Source organism: Rattus norvegicus, chromosome 11 (assembly GCF_036323735.1).
Source record: "Rattus norvegicus strain BN/NHsdMcwi chromosome 11, GRCr8, whole genome shotgun sequence".
In the NCBI taxonomy this organism is placed as follows: domain Eukaryota; kingdom Metazoa; phylum Chordata; class Mammalia; order Rodentia; family Muridae; genus Rattus; species Rattus norvegicus.
In genome coordinates, this window is record NC_086029.1 from 40,214,260 (window position 1) to 40,227,616 (window position 13,357).

Below are 13,357 nucleotides of genomic sequence, written 5' to 3' on the forward strand. Positions count from 1 at the left end.
ATTGAGTACATGTGCGTTTGAGTGCCCCCCACAGGCCAGAAGAGAGTGTCAGATCCACTGGAGCCAGAGTTAGAGGTGGTTGTGAATTGCCCTATGAGGATGCTAGGAAAGCAACCCGGGGCAGAGCTGGCCTTCAGTCTCACTGATGGTAGCAGTGATGGTGAGAATGGAACCGTGGAAAGGTGTTTGCTTTAGCATCTGCACGGTCATTTGACCTCATGGTGATGAGCAGTTGATGCCCATTCACTCCCCAGCCTCCGTTCTCACTCCACCAGTCCTGTGGTAACTGGAGCCTGGACTTGGTATAAAAATTAACACTTTTGGACTTCATGGCATTGCACAGTCTTACTGTGTGGTAACATCATTGCATGCCATGCGCTCCTGTTTGCTGAGGGCTTTGTGCAAGTTATTTTATCTGATCTGCAGAACCACACTGACAGAAAGCCTTCAGTGCATTCTCATTTTACTTAAAATAAAACCGAAACTCCGTATGAGGGTTTGCAGGACCCTGTGTGCTATGTACCTGCCTTCACTCGTAGGAGGCTTTGTAGGACCAAACCCAGCCTGCTACGCACCTGCCTTCTTGCATGCCTTGCTTTCTGCTCTCCCCACCACAGCTATGCTGCTTACTCCATATTCTTGAAATGTGCCACTTGTAACCTTGTTCCCTCCATAGGGCTCTCCAGTGGCTTCCCTCTGTCCTCAGTCCTGACCTTCGGTGATTCTTCCTTGTTATCCAGGCCCTGAGTCAAACCTCACCTCACCACAGAGAATTTCTTTGAAAACTCTTGTCTAAAAACTTTGCCCATCTCTCATATCAACCTGTTTTATTTTTGTTCTAAGACCTGACACATTATTCCTTAGCTTCTGCAAGCATGGGCTCTGGGATCCCTGCAGAGACCAATTCATGGCTGGACTCACCGTGGGAAAGTCACAGATGTGGAAGGATAGTTGTGAAGCCAGCAAATTTTCTTTCTCAAAACCGTTTTCTCCATCTTTGTTTCTGTCTGTCTCTGTCTCTCTCTGTCTTTCTTTGTCTCTCTGTCTCTGCCTCTCTGTGTCTCCCTCCCACCTCCTCTGTGTGTGTGTTTGTGTGCACGAGAGTGTGAAAGCACAGTCTCACTGTATTGCCAAGGTTAGCCTCAAACTAAAGATGCCTGTTACCTAGCCTGCCAAATGCTTGGATTGCAGGCATGGGCCCCACCACTTCCTGCCAAGGTGTGTGGGTTTATTTTATTCTATTTTTTGGTCATAGTTTTAGTTCTTCAGACAAGTTCTTAGATAGCTCAGGCTGGCCTTCAACTTCTAAGGTAGCTGAAGATGACCTTGAACTCCTAATGCATATGCTTCTAATCCTTTGAGTGCCTGAATTACAGACCTGGCTTCCATGGAGTTGAGGATGGAACTCACGCCTTGGATCATGTGAGGCAAATATTCTGCCACCTGAGCTACGTCCCCATCCATTTAAAGTTTGGGCTTTTTTCTTATTATTCTTTTTTTTTAAAATTTTTGAGATAGGGTCTCATAAAGGCTAGGCTTCCCCCACAATCTATGTATCTGAGGATAACCTCGAACGTCTGGTTCTCCAACCTCCCAAATACTGGCATTAAACACATGTACCACCACACCTGGTTTTATGCGGTACTGAGGACTGAATCGATGGCTTTGTGAATGTCAATAGGCACTCAACCGACTGAGGCACATCCCCGGCCCTAAAGAGGCTTGATTGAGGGACTGTGTATCAGGGAGAAGCAGCAGTTCTTCTCATGTGTGGAACTTGGGAACTGTCTGTGCACTCAAGGAGGGAGCAGAGCTGCAAACACATTTCCCTCATGGTCTGGTAACATCACTCACCGAACACCATGATTGTTTCAGCAGCAAAAGTGAACCTCAAGCAGGCACAGTTTAACGGTCAGATTCGTGATTTAAGCAGGCGCTGAAATGAAAGCAAAGGAGTGCTGTCCCTTTTGTGTCTTCCTGTGAGAATGAAGGGAAGGCTCTACCTGGCCCATTGAACTCTTGCCATGCCTTATTTATAGCATTAACAAGTCAGTGGTGAGAAAACTACATAGAACAACCTTACTCAGTTATTTATTTACCTTACATCATGTCCACACCAGTGTGCCTATTTTTCTTCTAAAATATACTAAGTAACCTGCAGAGGGCGGACTTTCCTTATTTTTACACCTCAAGCCTGCACTGAGGAACCCGACATTTTATTTATTTATTTATTTTTTCAAGAGATAAAAATCAATGTTTATTCATAAGGAATACAATTTACAACAAAACATGGTTAAAATGAATTAATATGAATATTTAACAATATTTTAAAAAATGAAAAGTAGTAAGAAGAACAAATAACTATGAAACAACAAAAAGAAAACTTCAATTAAAATCATAACAAAAATATTTCTAATCAACATATTCTTTTTTTTTTTACTGTTTATACTTGGTTTTATTTTTATTAATATATTTCAATTGAAATAGAATTATACCACTTCCCCCTTTCTTTTTTTTTTAAATTTATTTAATACTTAATAATAATTCTTTGGTTTCCGGGCAAACATCACCCTCCCCCCTCCCCTTCCTTATGGGTGTTCCCCTCCCAACCCTCCCCCCATTGCCGCCCTCCCCCCAACAGTCTAGTTCACTGGGGGTTCAGTCTTAGCAGGACCCAGGGCTTCCCCTTCCACTGGTGCTCTTACTAGGATATTCATTGCTACCTATGAGGTCAGAGTCCAGGGTCAGTCCATGTATAGTCTTTAGGTAGTGGCTTAGTCCCTGGAAGCTCTGGTTGCTTGGCATTGTTGTACATATGGGGTCTCGAGCCCCTTCAAGCTCTTCCAGTTCTTTCTCTGATTCCTTCAACGGGGGTCCTATTCTCAGTTCAGTGGTTTGCTGCTGGCATTCGCCTCTGTATTTGCTGTATTCTGGCTGTGTCTCTCAGGAGCGATCTACATCTGGCTCCTGTCTGCCTGCACTTCTTTGCTTCATCCATCTTGTCTAATTGGGTGGCTGTATATGTAAGGGCCACATGTGGGGCAGGCTCTGAATGGGTGTTCCTTCAGTCTCTGTTTTAATCTTTGCCTCTCTCTTCCCTGCCAAGGGTATTCTTGTTCCCCTTTTAGAGAAGGAGTGAAGCATTCACATTTTGATCATCCATCTTGAGTTTCATTTGTTCTAGGCATCTAGGGTAATTCAAGCATTTGGGCTAAAAGCCACTTATCAGTGAGTGCATACCATGTATTTCTTTCTGTGATTGGGTTAGCTCACTCAGGATGATATTTTCCAGTTCCAACCATTTGCCTACGAATTTCATAAAGCCGTTGTTTTTGATAGCTGAGTAATATTCCATTGTGTAGATGTACCACATTTTCTGTATCCATTCCTCTGTTGAAGGGCATCTGGGTTCTTTCCAGCTTCTGGCTATTATAAATAAGGCTGCGATGAACATAGTGGAGCACGTGTCTTTTTTTATATGTTGGGGCATCTTTTGGGTATATGCCCAAGAGAGGTATAGCTGGATCCTCAGGCAGTTCAATGTCCAATTTTCTGAGGAACCTCTAGACTGATTTCCAGAATGGTTGTACCAGTTTGCAATCCCACCAACAATGGAGGAGTGTTCCTCTTTCTCAGCATCCTCGCCAGCATCTGCTGTCACCTGAGTTTTTGATCTTAGCCATTCTCACTGGTGTGAGGTGAAATCTCAGGGTTGTTTTGATTTGCATTTCCCTTATGACTAAAGATGTTGAACATTTCTTTAGGTGTTTCTCAGCCATTCGGCATTCCTCAGCTCTGAATTCTTTGTTTAGCTCTGAACCCCATTTTAATAGGGTTATTTGGTAAAGATCTTTTCCCAATCTGTTGGTTGCCGATTTGTCCTAACCACAGTGTCCTTTGCCTCACAGAAGCTTTGCAGTTTTATGAGATCCCATTTGTCGATTCTTGATCTTAGAGCATAAGCCATTGGTGTTTTGTTCAGGAAATTTTTTCCAGTGCCCATGTGTTCCAGATGCTTCCCTAGTTTTTCTTCTATTAGTTTGAGTGTATCAGGTTTGATGTGGAGGTCCTTGATCCACTTGGACTTAAGCTTTGTACAGGGTGATAAGCATGGATCAATCTGCATTCTTCTACATACTGACCTCCAGTTGATCCAGCACCATTTGCTGAAAATGCTATCTTTTTTCCATTGAATGGTTTCGGCACCTTTGTCAAAAATCAGGTGCCCATAGGTGTGTGGGTTCATTTCTGGGTCTTCAATTCTATTCCATTGGTCTATCTGTCTGTCTCTGTACCAATACCATGCAGTTTTTATCACTATTGCTCTGTAATACTGCTTGAGTTCAGGGATAGTGATTCCCCCTGAAGTCCTTTTATTGTTGAGGATAGTTTTAGCTATCCTGGGTTTTTTGTTATTCCAGATGAATTTGCAAATTGTTCTGTCTAACTCTTTGAAGAATTGGATTGGTATTTTGATGGGGATTGCATTGAATCTGTAGATCGCTTTTGGTAGAATGGCCATTTTTACTATATTAATCCTGCCAATCCATGAGCATGGGAGATCTTTCCATCTTCTGAGGTCTTCTTCAATTTCTTTCTTCAGTGTCTTGAAGTTCTTATTGTACAGATCTTTTACTTGCTTGGTTAAAGTCACACTGAGGTACTTTATATTATTTGGGTCTATTATGAAGGGTGTCGTTTCCCTAATTTCTTTCTTGGCTTGTTTCTCTTTTGTGTAGAGGAAGGCTACTGATTTATTTGAGTTAATTTTATACCCAGCCACTTTGCTGAAGTTGTTTATCAGCTTTAGTAGTTCTCTGGTGGAACTTTTGGGATCACTTATATAAACTATCATATCATCTGCAAATAGTGATATTTTGACTTCTTCTTTTCCGATCTGTATCCCCTTGGCCTCCTTTTGTTGTCTGATTGCTCTGGCTAGAACTTCAAGAACTATATTGAATAAGTAGGGAGAGAGTGGGCAGCCTTGTCTAGTCCCTGATTTTAGTGGGATTGCTTCAAGTTTCTCTCCATTTAGTTTAATGTTAGCAACTGGTTTGCTGTATATGGCTTTTACTATGTTTAGGTATGGGCCTTGAATTCTTATTCTTTCCAGGACTTTTATCATGAAGGGGTGTTGAATTTTGTCAAATGCTTTCTCAGCATCTAATGAAATGTTCATGTGGTTTTGTTCTTTCAGTTTGTTTATATAATGGATCACGTTGATGGTTTTCCGTATATTAAACCATCCCTGCATGCCTGGGATGAAGCCTACTTGATCATGGTGGATGATTGTTTTGATGTGCTCTTGGATTCGGTTTGCCAGAATTTTATTGAGTATTTTTGCGTCGATATTCATAAGGGAAATTGGTCTGTAGTTCTCTTTCTTTGTTGAGAACCCGACATTTTATAAGACTAGCGGTTTAACTTCTTTTTCCTTTTCTTTACTAAATGTTGGAGAATGGAACTTGTAAGAAGTAAAGCATGGAAGGCAGCCTCTCTTTTAGCTTTCTCAGTAATAAAAAAAACAATTTTGACGATTTTCTCTCAAGACTAGTCTCCATCACAGAAATCGACCACTGGTCAAAACGCAGAGAGTAACCGACTATGTGGTCCCCGACCCAACCCCAATAAATGAACAACAAAGTACAGTACAGTACGGTACAACACAGTTCAGCACAGTACAACACAACACAACACAACACAACACACTACAGCCCAATATAATGTCATCCCAAACCTAAGGCTCAAGGAACACTTCAGAAGAGGTGGGTTGTGTGAACCAGCGGACTGGGATGCCTACTATCAGGTGGGGTAGGGAAGCTACAGCACGGAATCTTAGCAATACGCTTGTGTAAATAAGACCTACACAATGACAGCATGCAGAGTGGCTGAGGGGAATCCCCGAAGACTCTATCTACCCTTAGCAGAAAGAGTTACAGGCAACTAATGGCTACTCAGTAAGCAAGAATCGGTCTTCTCTTGGGACAACCCCTTACTAGGTTATTCAGTTGGAAGTGGTCATGAATTTGGGTAGAAGTGGGAAGGGCATCGGCTCAGTTGAAAGAATGAGAGGGTGGGGTGGAGCCGACATTCATACTCCAGTGTGAAATTCTGGACAGAATGAAACTGACCTCATTCATGGGCTGATGCTTTTCTGATCACTGCCTCGCTGGGACTTACTTTTTACCTTGTTCTTTCCATTCATTTATCATTATTCTTGAGACAGGGTCTTACTGTGTAGTTCCTTACTGTAGCAAGTTCCTGGCTGGCCTGGAACTTGCTATGTAGAACAGGCTGATCTTGAACTCATAGAGATCTGCTTCCCTGAACCTCCTGAATGCTTGGACTGAAGGTATGGGCCACCAAGCCTAGCCTTCATATCTCTCTCTCTCTCTCTCTCTCTCTCTCTCTCTCTCTCTCTCTTTCTTTCTCTTCTTCCCCACTGTCTCATATGCGTGTGTGTGTTTTCATGCTAAAAAAAAATAATGCCTGTGTCTGTTCCCTCTTTCTGTATGGGTATTATTCAATGGAAATATAATGCAAACTGCATGCATAATTTAAAATATCTTCACAGTCACGTTAAACAGCAATATATATGTATATATAATTCTAATTTATTTTTTAACATTTCCACATCTACACAATATAAACTTTTTGGTGGATAAGTTACATTTACAGCATTTTCCGAATTAAAATGGCCACATTCAATTGCCCAATAGCAACATAGGAAAAGAGCCTACTCTATTGGACAATGCATCTCTCTTAACTTTCTTTTTTCATTCAGTTGCAGCATCCCTAACAAAGTTAGCAGAAAGCAGTGCACTACAAAGAAAGAAAGAAAGAAAGAAAGAAAGAAAGAAAGAAAGGAAGGAAGAAAGAAAGAAAGAAAATCTAGGTATCCAGGAACTACTCATTTTGAATTATCTACCAGTTTAGGTAGTGTAGGAAACACAAGAAATAACCTGAGTTTATTCTGCGACTGTCACAAACATCTGCAATCTTTTTTCTAGGGTAGAAGTGGCATTTCTCAGGCAGTTTTTCAGTGGCTCAAATTCCATCTTCCCCAACACCAGGTGTCCCTTCTATTCTCCTGAGTATTCATTTGCAAGTGCATACGACCTCCATCTGTTGGGAATTTCCTATGTGTTAGAGCATGTGTCTAATTAACTGTTCACACGTAAAGTTCCACTTGTTCTTTACAGTATCCTTTTGGGTATTTTTATTACCTCCTCTATTTTAAAGGTGAGGGAACAAGCAGGGGAGGCTTAGAGGTGTTGACCTACACAACCCGGTTAGAAGATGGCAGAGCTGACATTTCAAACTGGATAGGGACATTTCTAAACTCCAAGGTCCGTAGCTTTATTGTCTCCCAAGTGATGGTTATTCTAACTGACAGGAAAGGCAGTTTAGTAATCTTGTAATCAGACTTTTCTGGTTTTCAGGAACAAAAACTTAAGTTTCTGCCTGGGGAGGAGGAAGGTGGAGTGGTTTCTCCCATTAACACCAAGGACTGGAGCGCACACTGTTGATGCCAACGTTTGTGCCCGTTCCCTTGATTAGAAATGTTTCCAGATTTAAACTCTAGTTTTTAAGGACCATTAATGATCCTGTCCAAAGAGGAAGCAAGAGGTTTCAGGTTCTTCCCAGAGCAGAAAAGAACGGACACGAGGAGGTTTGTGTGAGGTCATTGGTCTCATCGTGACTTTGACTTGGCCTTGGTCTTTATTTAGCGTTTCAGTTTTATGTTCTGCAACAAGTTTGGCCATGTTGGAGGACCATCCAAAGGTCATTGAGTTGGCCGCTGGTGATTGGGCGCTCCCTCGGACACCAGGGTCTATTACTGTGCGGATGGAAATCCCCAGCTCACCTCGGGATGGTGTTCCAGCCACTTCCCGAAAGTCACAGGCTTTGCCGGCTTTTTGTGCACTACTCCGTAAGAGCTCAAGACTGTGGGGACCTGGATGAGAGTGGAACTCTTTGAGTCGTCCCAGCTCTGGGTCATCTGACACTTCAGGATCCCCGTTGCACTTTCCCATCAGAGCGTGATTTGAAGGGGGAAAGACTGTGCCTAAATAATTTAATTGTGAAGCTTTTTATTCTTTGATTTGAGAGCAAATATTCTGATATCTTGAATATCACAGTGACTCTCGCACAACTTCTTTGCAAATGTTAGCTCACTCACAGTATAACCCAAGCCACCGTCTGGATTTGCACCCGCCCTGAATTATACAATAGATTCCGTTGATCAGTCTGTTTAAATGTTCCTACAGCTCCTGTTTCTTGCCTAATAGATTTGTTAAGTCTAGAGGCCACGCCAAGTATGTTAGCACACACCTTTAATCCCAGCACTGGGGAGGCAGAGGCAGGTCATGGATATCTGGGAGTTCAAGACCAACCTAGTCTAATATGTGCAACCAGGTTGCAGGACAGCCAAGGCTATCCAGTGAGACTCGAGACCCTATCTCCATTACTCCTTTAACTCTTTTATCTAGGAAGGACAAACACCTTATCTGAGTTCTAGCTATGAAAGGTGGTCATATCATTAGTACTAATTCATGAATGTAAAATTACTTTTTTCTTTGTTTTTAAAATGATTTACTTTTATTTTACATGTATGGGTGTTTTGTCTGCATGTATGTCTGTGTACCACACATATACCTGGTGCCAAAAGAAGAGGATGTTTGGTCCCCTGGAACCAAAGTTACAGATAGCCATGGGCTATCATGTGAGTGCTGGGAAGCAAACCCCAATCTTTTGAAGAGTAGTCAGTACTCTTAACTGCTGAGCCATCTTACCAGTCCCTAAAATCACTTTTCGTATAGAACTATGGATGACCTTTATGCATTAGGACTTTGTAAATTATTAATTATTCAAATGCTATTTTACACTAAATTGTTAAATGTCTCTGAATATATAAGGGCACATATGTTATTATTTTGTGTGTTTATGTACCATGATTGAGCCTAGGAACAATTTAGGCCATAGTTATACTTCAGGTACAGTGGTTCTCAAACAGTGGCCATTTTCCCTCCTCAGAATACACTTGGTAAAGACTGGAGGGCTTTTCTATTTTAGGGTGCCACAGCTAGGAGGTTTAGCACTGATAGGCAGAAGCAGGCCCTTGTCTAAGGACAGCTCCACAGAGTTATCTGGCCCCTAATGCTAACAGTGCTAAGTCCAAGAGAGCTCATGGCAGAGAAGGTTTTCAAGCACATGCCAGAGTCATAGGCAGCAGAATGTGGGCTACAGTGAAAGACCCCAGCTTAGCAGCAGTAACGCCATTTTGCAAGGCTGTACTTAAGATGACTGGTTCAGGGAAAGGTTAGAACACTGAGTACACAGCGGCTGCCAAGCAAGATGTGTTTGGTTGAAGGCCTGGCAACAGGACGACTGCGGTTGAGCACCTGACAATGAGAAAAGCCCCGGGAGAGGTCCCACACCCTGGTGGGGGGCCGAGTCAGCCGTTATGTTCCAGAAAGGTAGCTAAGAAACTTGCCCCCGGGCTGAACCCTTGGGGGGCCGAGTCAGTCGTTGTGTTTCAGGAAGGTAGCTAGGAAACTTGCCCTCGGGCTGAACCCTTGCCACATTAGAATCCACCAATTATATCCCTGTAACCATGCATCTGCTTCTGTATGCTTGCTTCTGCTCCCCAGAATCCTATAAAAAGCCCATCCTTGGTTCCGTGGGGCGCGCCAGTCCTCCGAGTGACTGAAGCGCCCGCAGGTGCCTGTGCCTGTGTATCCCGACAATAAACCAAATCCTCTTGCTGATTGCATCCTGTGGTGTCTCGGTCTGGTCTTTAGAGTTGGAGGGTCTCCATCCCGAGGGAAAGTTCTCCCTGAGAGCTTTTCAACAGCTGATTAAACACAACTCCACAGGCCTCATGCCTACATTTTCTTTTTATACTCTTTTTTTCTTAAAGATTTATTTATTCTGTGTATTCTGTGTATGTGAGTACACTCACTTTCTTCAGACACACCAGATGAGGGCATCGGATATCATTACAGATGGTTGTGAGCCACCATGTGGTTGCTGGAATTTGAACTCAGGACCTCTGGAAGAGCAGTCAGTGCTCTTAACCACTGAGCCATCTCTCCAGTCCCCTATATTTTCTTCTTAAAAATTACCAACTTATGTGCATCTATCAGAAGCCATGAAGGAAAGTCTATGGCAAGCAAGGGAGATTTCTGGAGATGACCCACTGTTTCGAGTGGCTATGATGGGTGAACTCTAAGAATACAGTGTCCTCATACAGTTAAATTAGAATCTTAAGAGAACAACCTTGAGAAGCAGGAAGCTTCTCCTAGGAACTAAAGGGAACACAAAGTTAAGCAATCTTGAGAGACAGGACGCTTCTTGTGATTTTCCAATGACACCATCCCTGCCCCCTCGGGTTGTGGCGTCTCCCTTTGAATACCCTATCTCCCAGCCTCTCGGGGTCGAACTCCTGTGCCCCTACATGGGATATGCGTCTCGACCCCAGTGCACTGGTTCCTATCAATAAACCTCATGTTTATTACAAAAAAAAATACAGTGTCCTTAGGGATTCATCCCAGGATTGCTTCTCCCTGCTGATATGCCTTTCCTTCCTCTGTTTCATAGCCTAATCATTCCTGGGCATCCCACCTTACTGAGTAAATTTCCTGCAAATCATCATGAAGATAAACTTTCATGAATTAGTGCTTTTTAGATAAATTAACAACTTTATGGCATTCCTGATTTGCTTCAAATAATTTTAGGAAGAAAGTTTAAGGAGTTGGTTTTAGTTGTTTTGCCAGAAAGATATAATAAAGTTAGAGTCAAGAATGGAATGTGTCCCCTCCTCACAGAACAGTAAGTAAAAGCTACATTATAAGGAATACAGTTATACTAAGAAGAGAAGACTTGGGATAGATTTATGATTGTGGTGGCTGTCCCTGGTTGTCCACTTGACTACATCTGGAATGAGCTGCAATCCAGAAATGGAGGGCATACCTGTGATCCAGACCTTGATGTTGCAAGACACAGGCCTTTGATCCAGGTCTTGATGTGGAGATCTTGAGGCATAGTAGCCATAAAAATTGTAGGCCCAGGAAAAATAGCACACACCTTAACCCCAGGAGATTGAGGTAAGCAGATCTCTGAGTTCAAGGTCAATCTACAGAGCAAGTTCCAGGACAGCCAAGCTTAGGCAGTGAAGGAGCTGGAAAACAGAAAGCTTGTGATGATGTAATAGAACAAGGGGGCCACGTTCTAACTCCAAGCAGCAAGCAAGCAGCAAGCAGCAAGCAGCAAAACTCAGCAGCTTCAGCCATGTGGCTCTGACCTTAGATTCAAAATAGAACAGATTACTGGGACAAAACAACGCTGGCTAGCTGGAACCAAGAAATTAGTGGTGATTAAGAGGAGACCACATCATTGAGGTGGAATCTGGGAAGTGTTTTCTGAGAGCACAAAGGAGCTGTGTTCCAGAGATAGCCAAGGTTTTACCTCATGCTATAACTGGACTAGGTAATGTGTAAGAATCTCCCAAATGGTACTGGTTTGGAAGGTAGGAAGGGGACATGGAGAACAGCTGAGGCTTGGCACTGAGAGAGGCCAGAGAAGGCCACTGGTGAAGATGCAGCCTCAGTTGTAGTAGATGGCACAGGACTGAAAGGGTTATGCAAAGAAGTTAAGGCTAGGCATTATGAAGAGAGCCTATGAGAGGCTATTGGTGAAGCTCAATTGCAGCGGAAGACCCCAGTGTATTGGAGATACCAGGACCCTGGATGAACACCAAGAACAGCAGCACCAGGGGACTGGAGTCAACCAGAGCCTAGAGTGTTACAGAGGGCAGAACTGGAGAAGTGAGTCAAGCCCTTTAGAGGAGCCCAGAAGTTCATGCATGGATCCCAGACATTGGAACGAGAACCTGTAAAGTTGAAGATGCCTTGGATACTCCAAGATGTTGGAGATGCCAGAGCCATGGGATATCTGCTGAGGAAAGCTGCTCACAGGGAGTGAAAGCAGCCAAAGAGAATTGTGCTGCAGTCAAGAAAGATGAAAGGAGTTGGAGATCTGAAGACCACATTAGCATCAGACATGGAGATGCAGAGTTTAGAGTTTGCCCAGCTGGTTTTTGATCTTGTTTGGTCCAGTATTTCCTCACTGTGACATTTTAAAATGGTAGTGTATATCCTGTGATGTTTGAGGTATATGATCTGCTTTTTGATTTTGACTTTATAGGACATTACAGTTAAGTGATTAAATGAATCTCAGAAAAGACTTTGAACTTTGGACTTTTAATATTGTTGAGACTGCTATGGACTATGGGGTCTTTTGAAGTTGGAATAAATGTATTTTGCATTATTCTATGCTTAGGTGTGGCCTCCATAGACTCAGATATTTCAACAAGTCTATGGGGGCCAGGGAGTAGAATGTGGTGGTTTGAATATGCTTGACCCAGGGAGTAGCACTATTTGGAGGTGTAGCCTTGGTGGAGTAGGTCTGGTCTTGTTGGAGGGAATGTGTCACTGTGGGTATGGGCATTTAGACCCTCATCCTAGCTGCCTGGAAGCCAGTCTCCTGTTTGTCTTCAGAACAAGATGTTGAACTCAACTCCTCCAACACCATGCCTGCCTGGGGCACTGCCATGCTCCTGCCTTGATGATGATAATGGACTGAACCTCTGAACCTGTAAGCCAGCCCCAATTAAATGTTGTCCTTATAAGAGTTGCCTTGGTCATGGTATCTGTTCAGAGCAGTAAAACCCCAACTAAGACAATGATCAAAGGAAAACAATCATTCTAGCTCAAATCCAAAGATAAAGCCACATGTGTGCACTATGATAAGGCAAGGCCATGTGAAACTGTTGCTTAGAACTTATAATGAGCTTATGAAATGAAACACTGGGGGCTGGGGATTTAGCTCAGTGGTAGAGCGCTTACCTAGGAAGTGCAAGGCCCTGGGTTCGGTCCCCAGGTCCGAAAAAAAGAACCAAAAAAAAAAAAAAAAAAGAAATGAAACACTGCTTTGAACTTAATATCTACGTCCTTCTGTAACTCCCCTTTGTGTAACATTTTATCCGTGAGACAATTTTATAAAGAACTGTTGTCTAAGAAGGTGTAAAAAGGCCAGAGGGAAGAAATAAAGTGTGGCATTTGGGACTTAGTCCCATCTATCAAATGTGTATATGTAGTACCAACACGTGTAGGTATCTATGTATTTAAGTATTCATGAACACTTGTGGAATTGTTGAGACAGGTGGTCGTCGGGCTGGGCCAAAGTGTTTGTGTGTGTGTGTGTGTGTGTGTGTGTGTGTGTGTGTGTGTGTGTGTGTATTTGAATTCTCTCTTTCTTCCCTTTGGCTCACAAAGAGTTAATCAACCCCAAG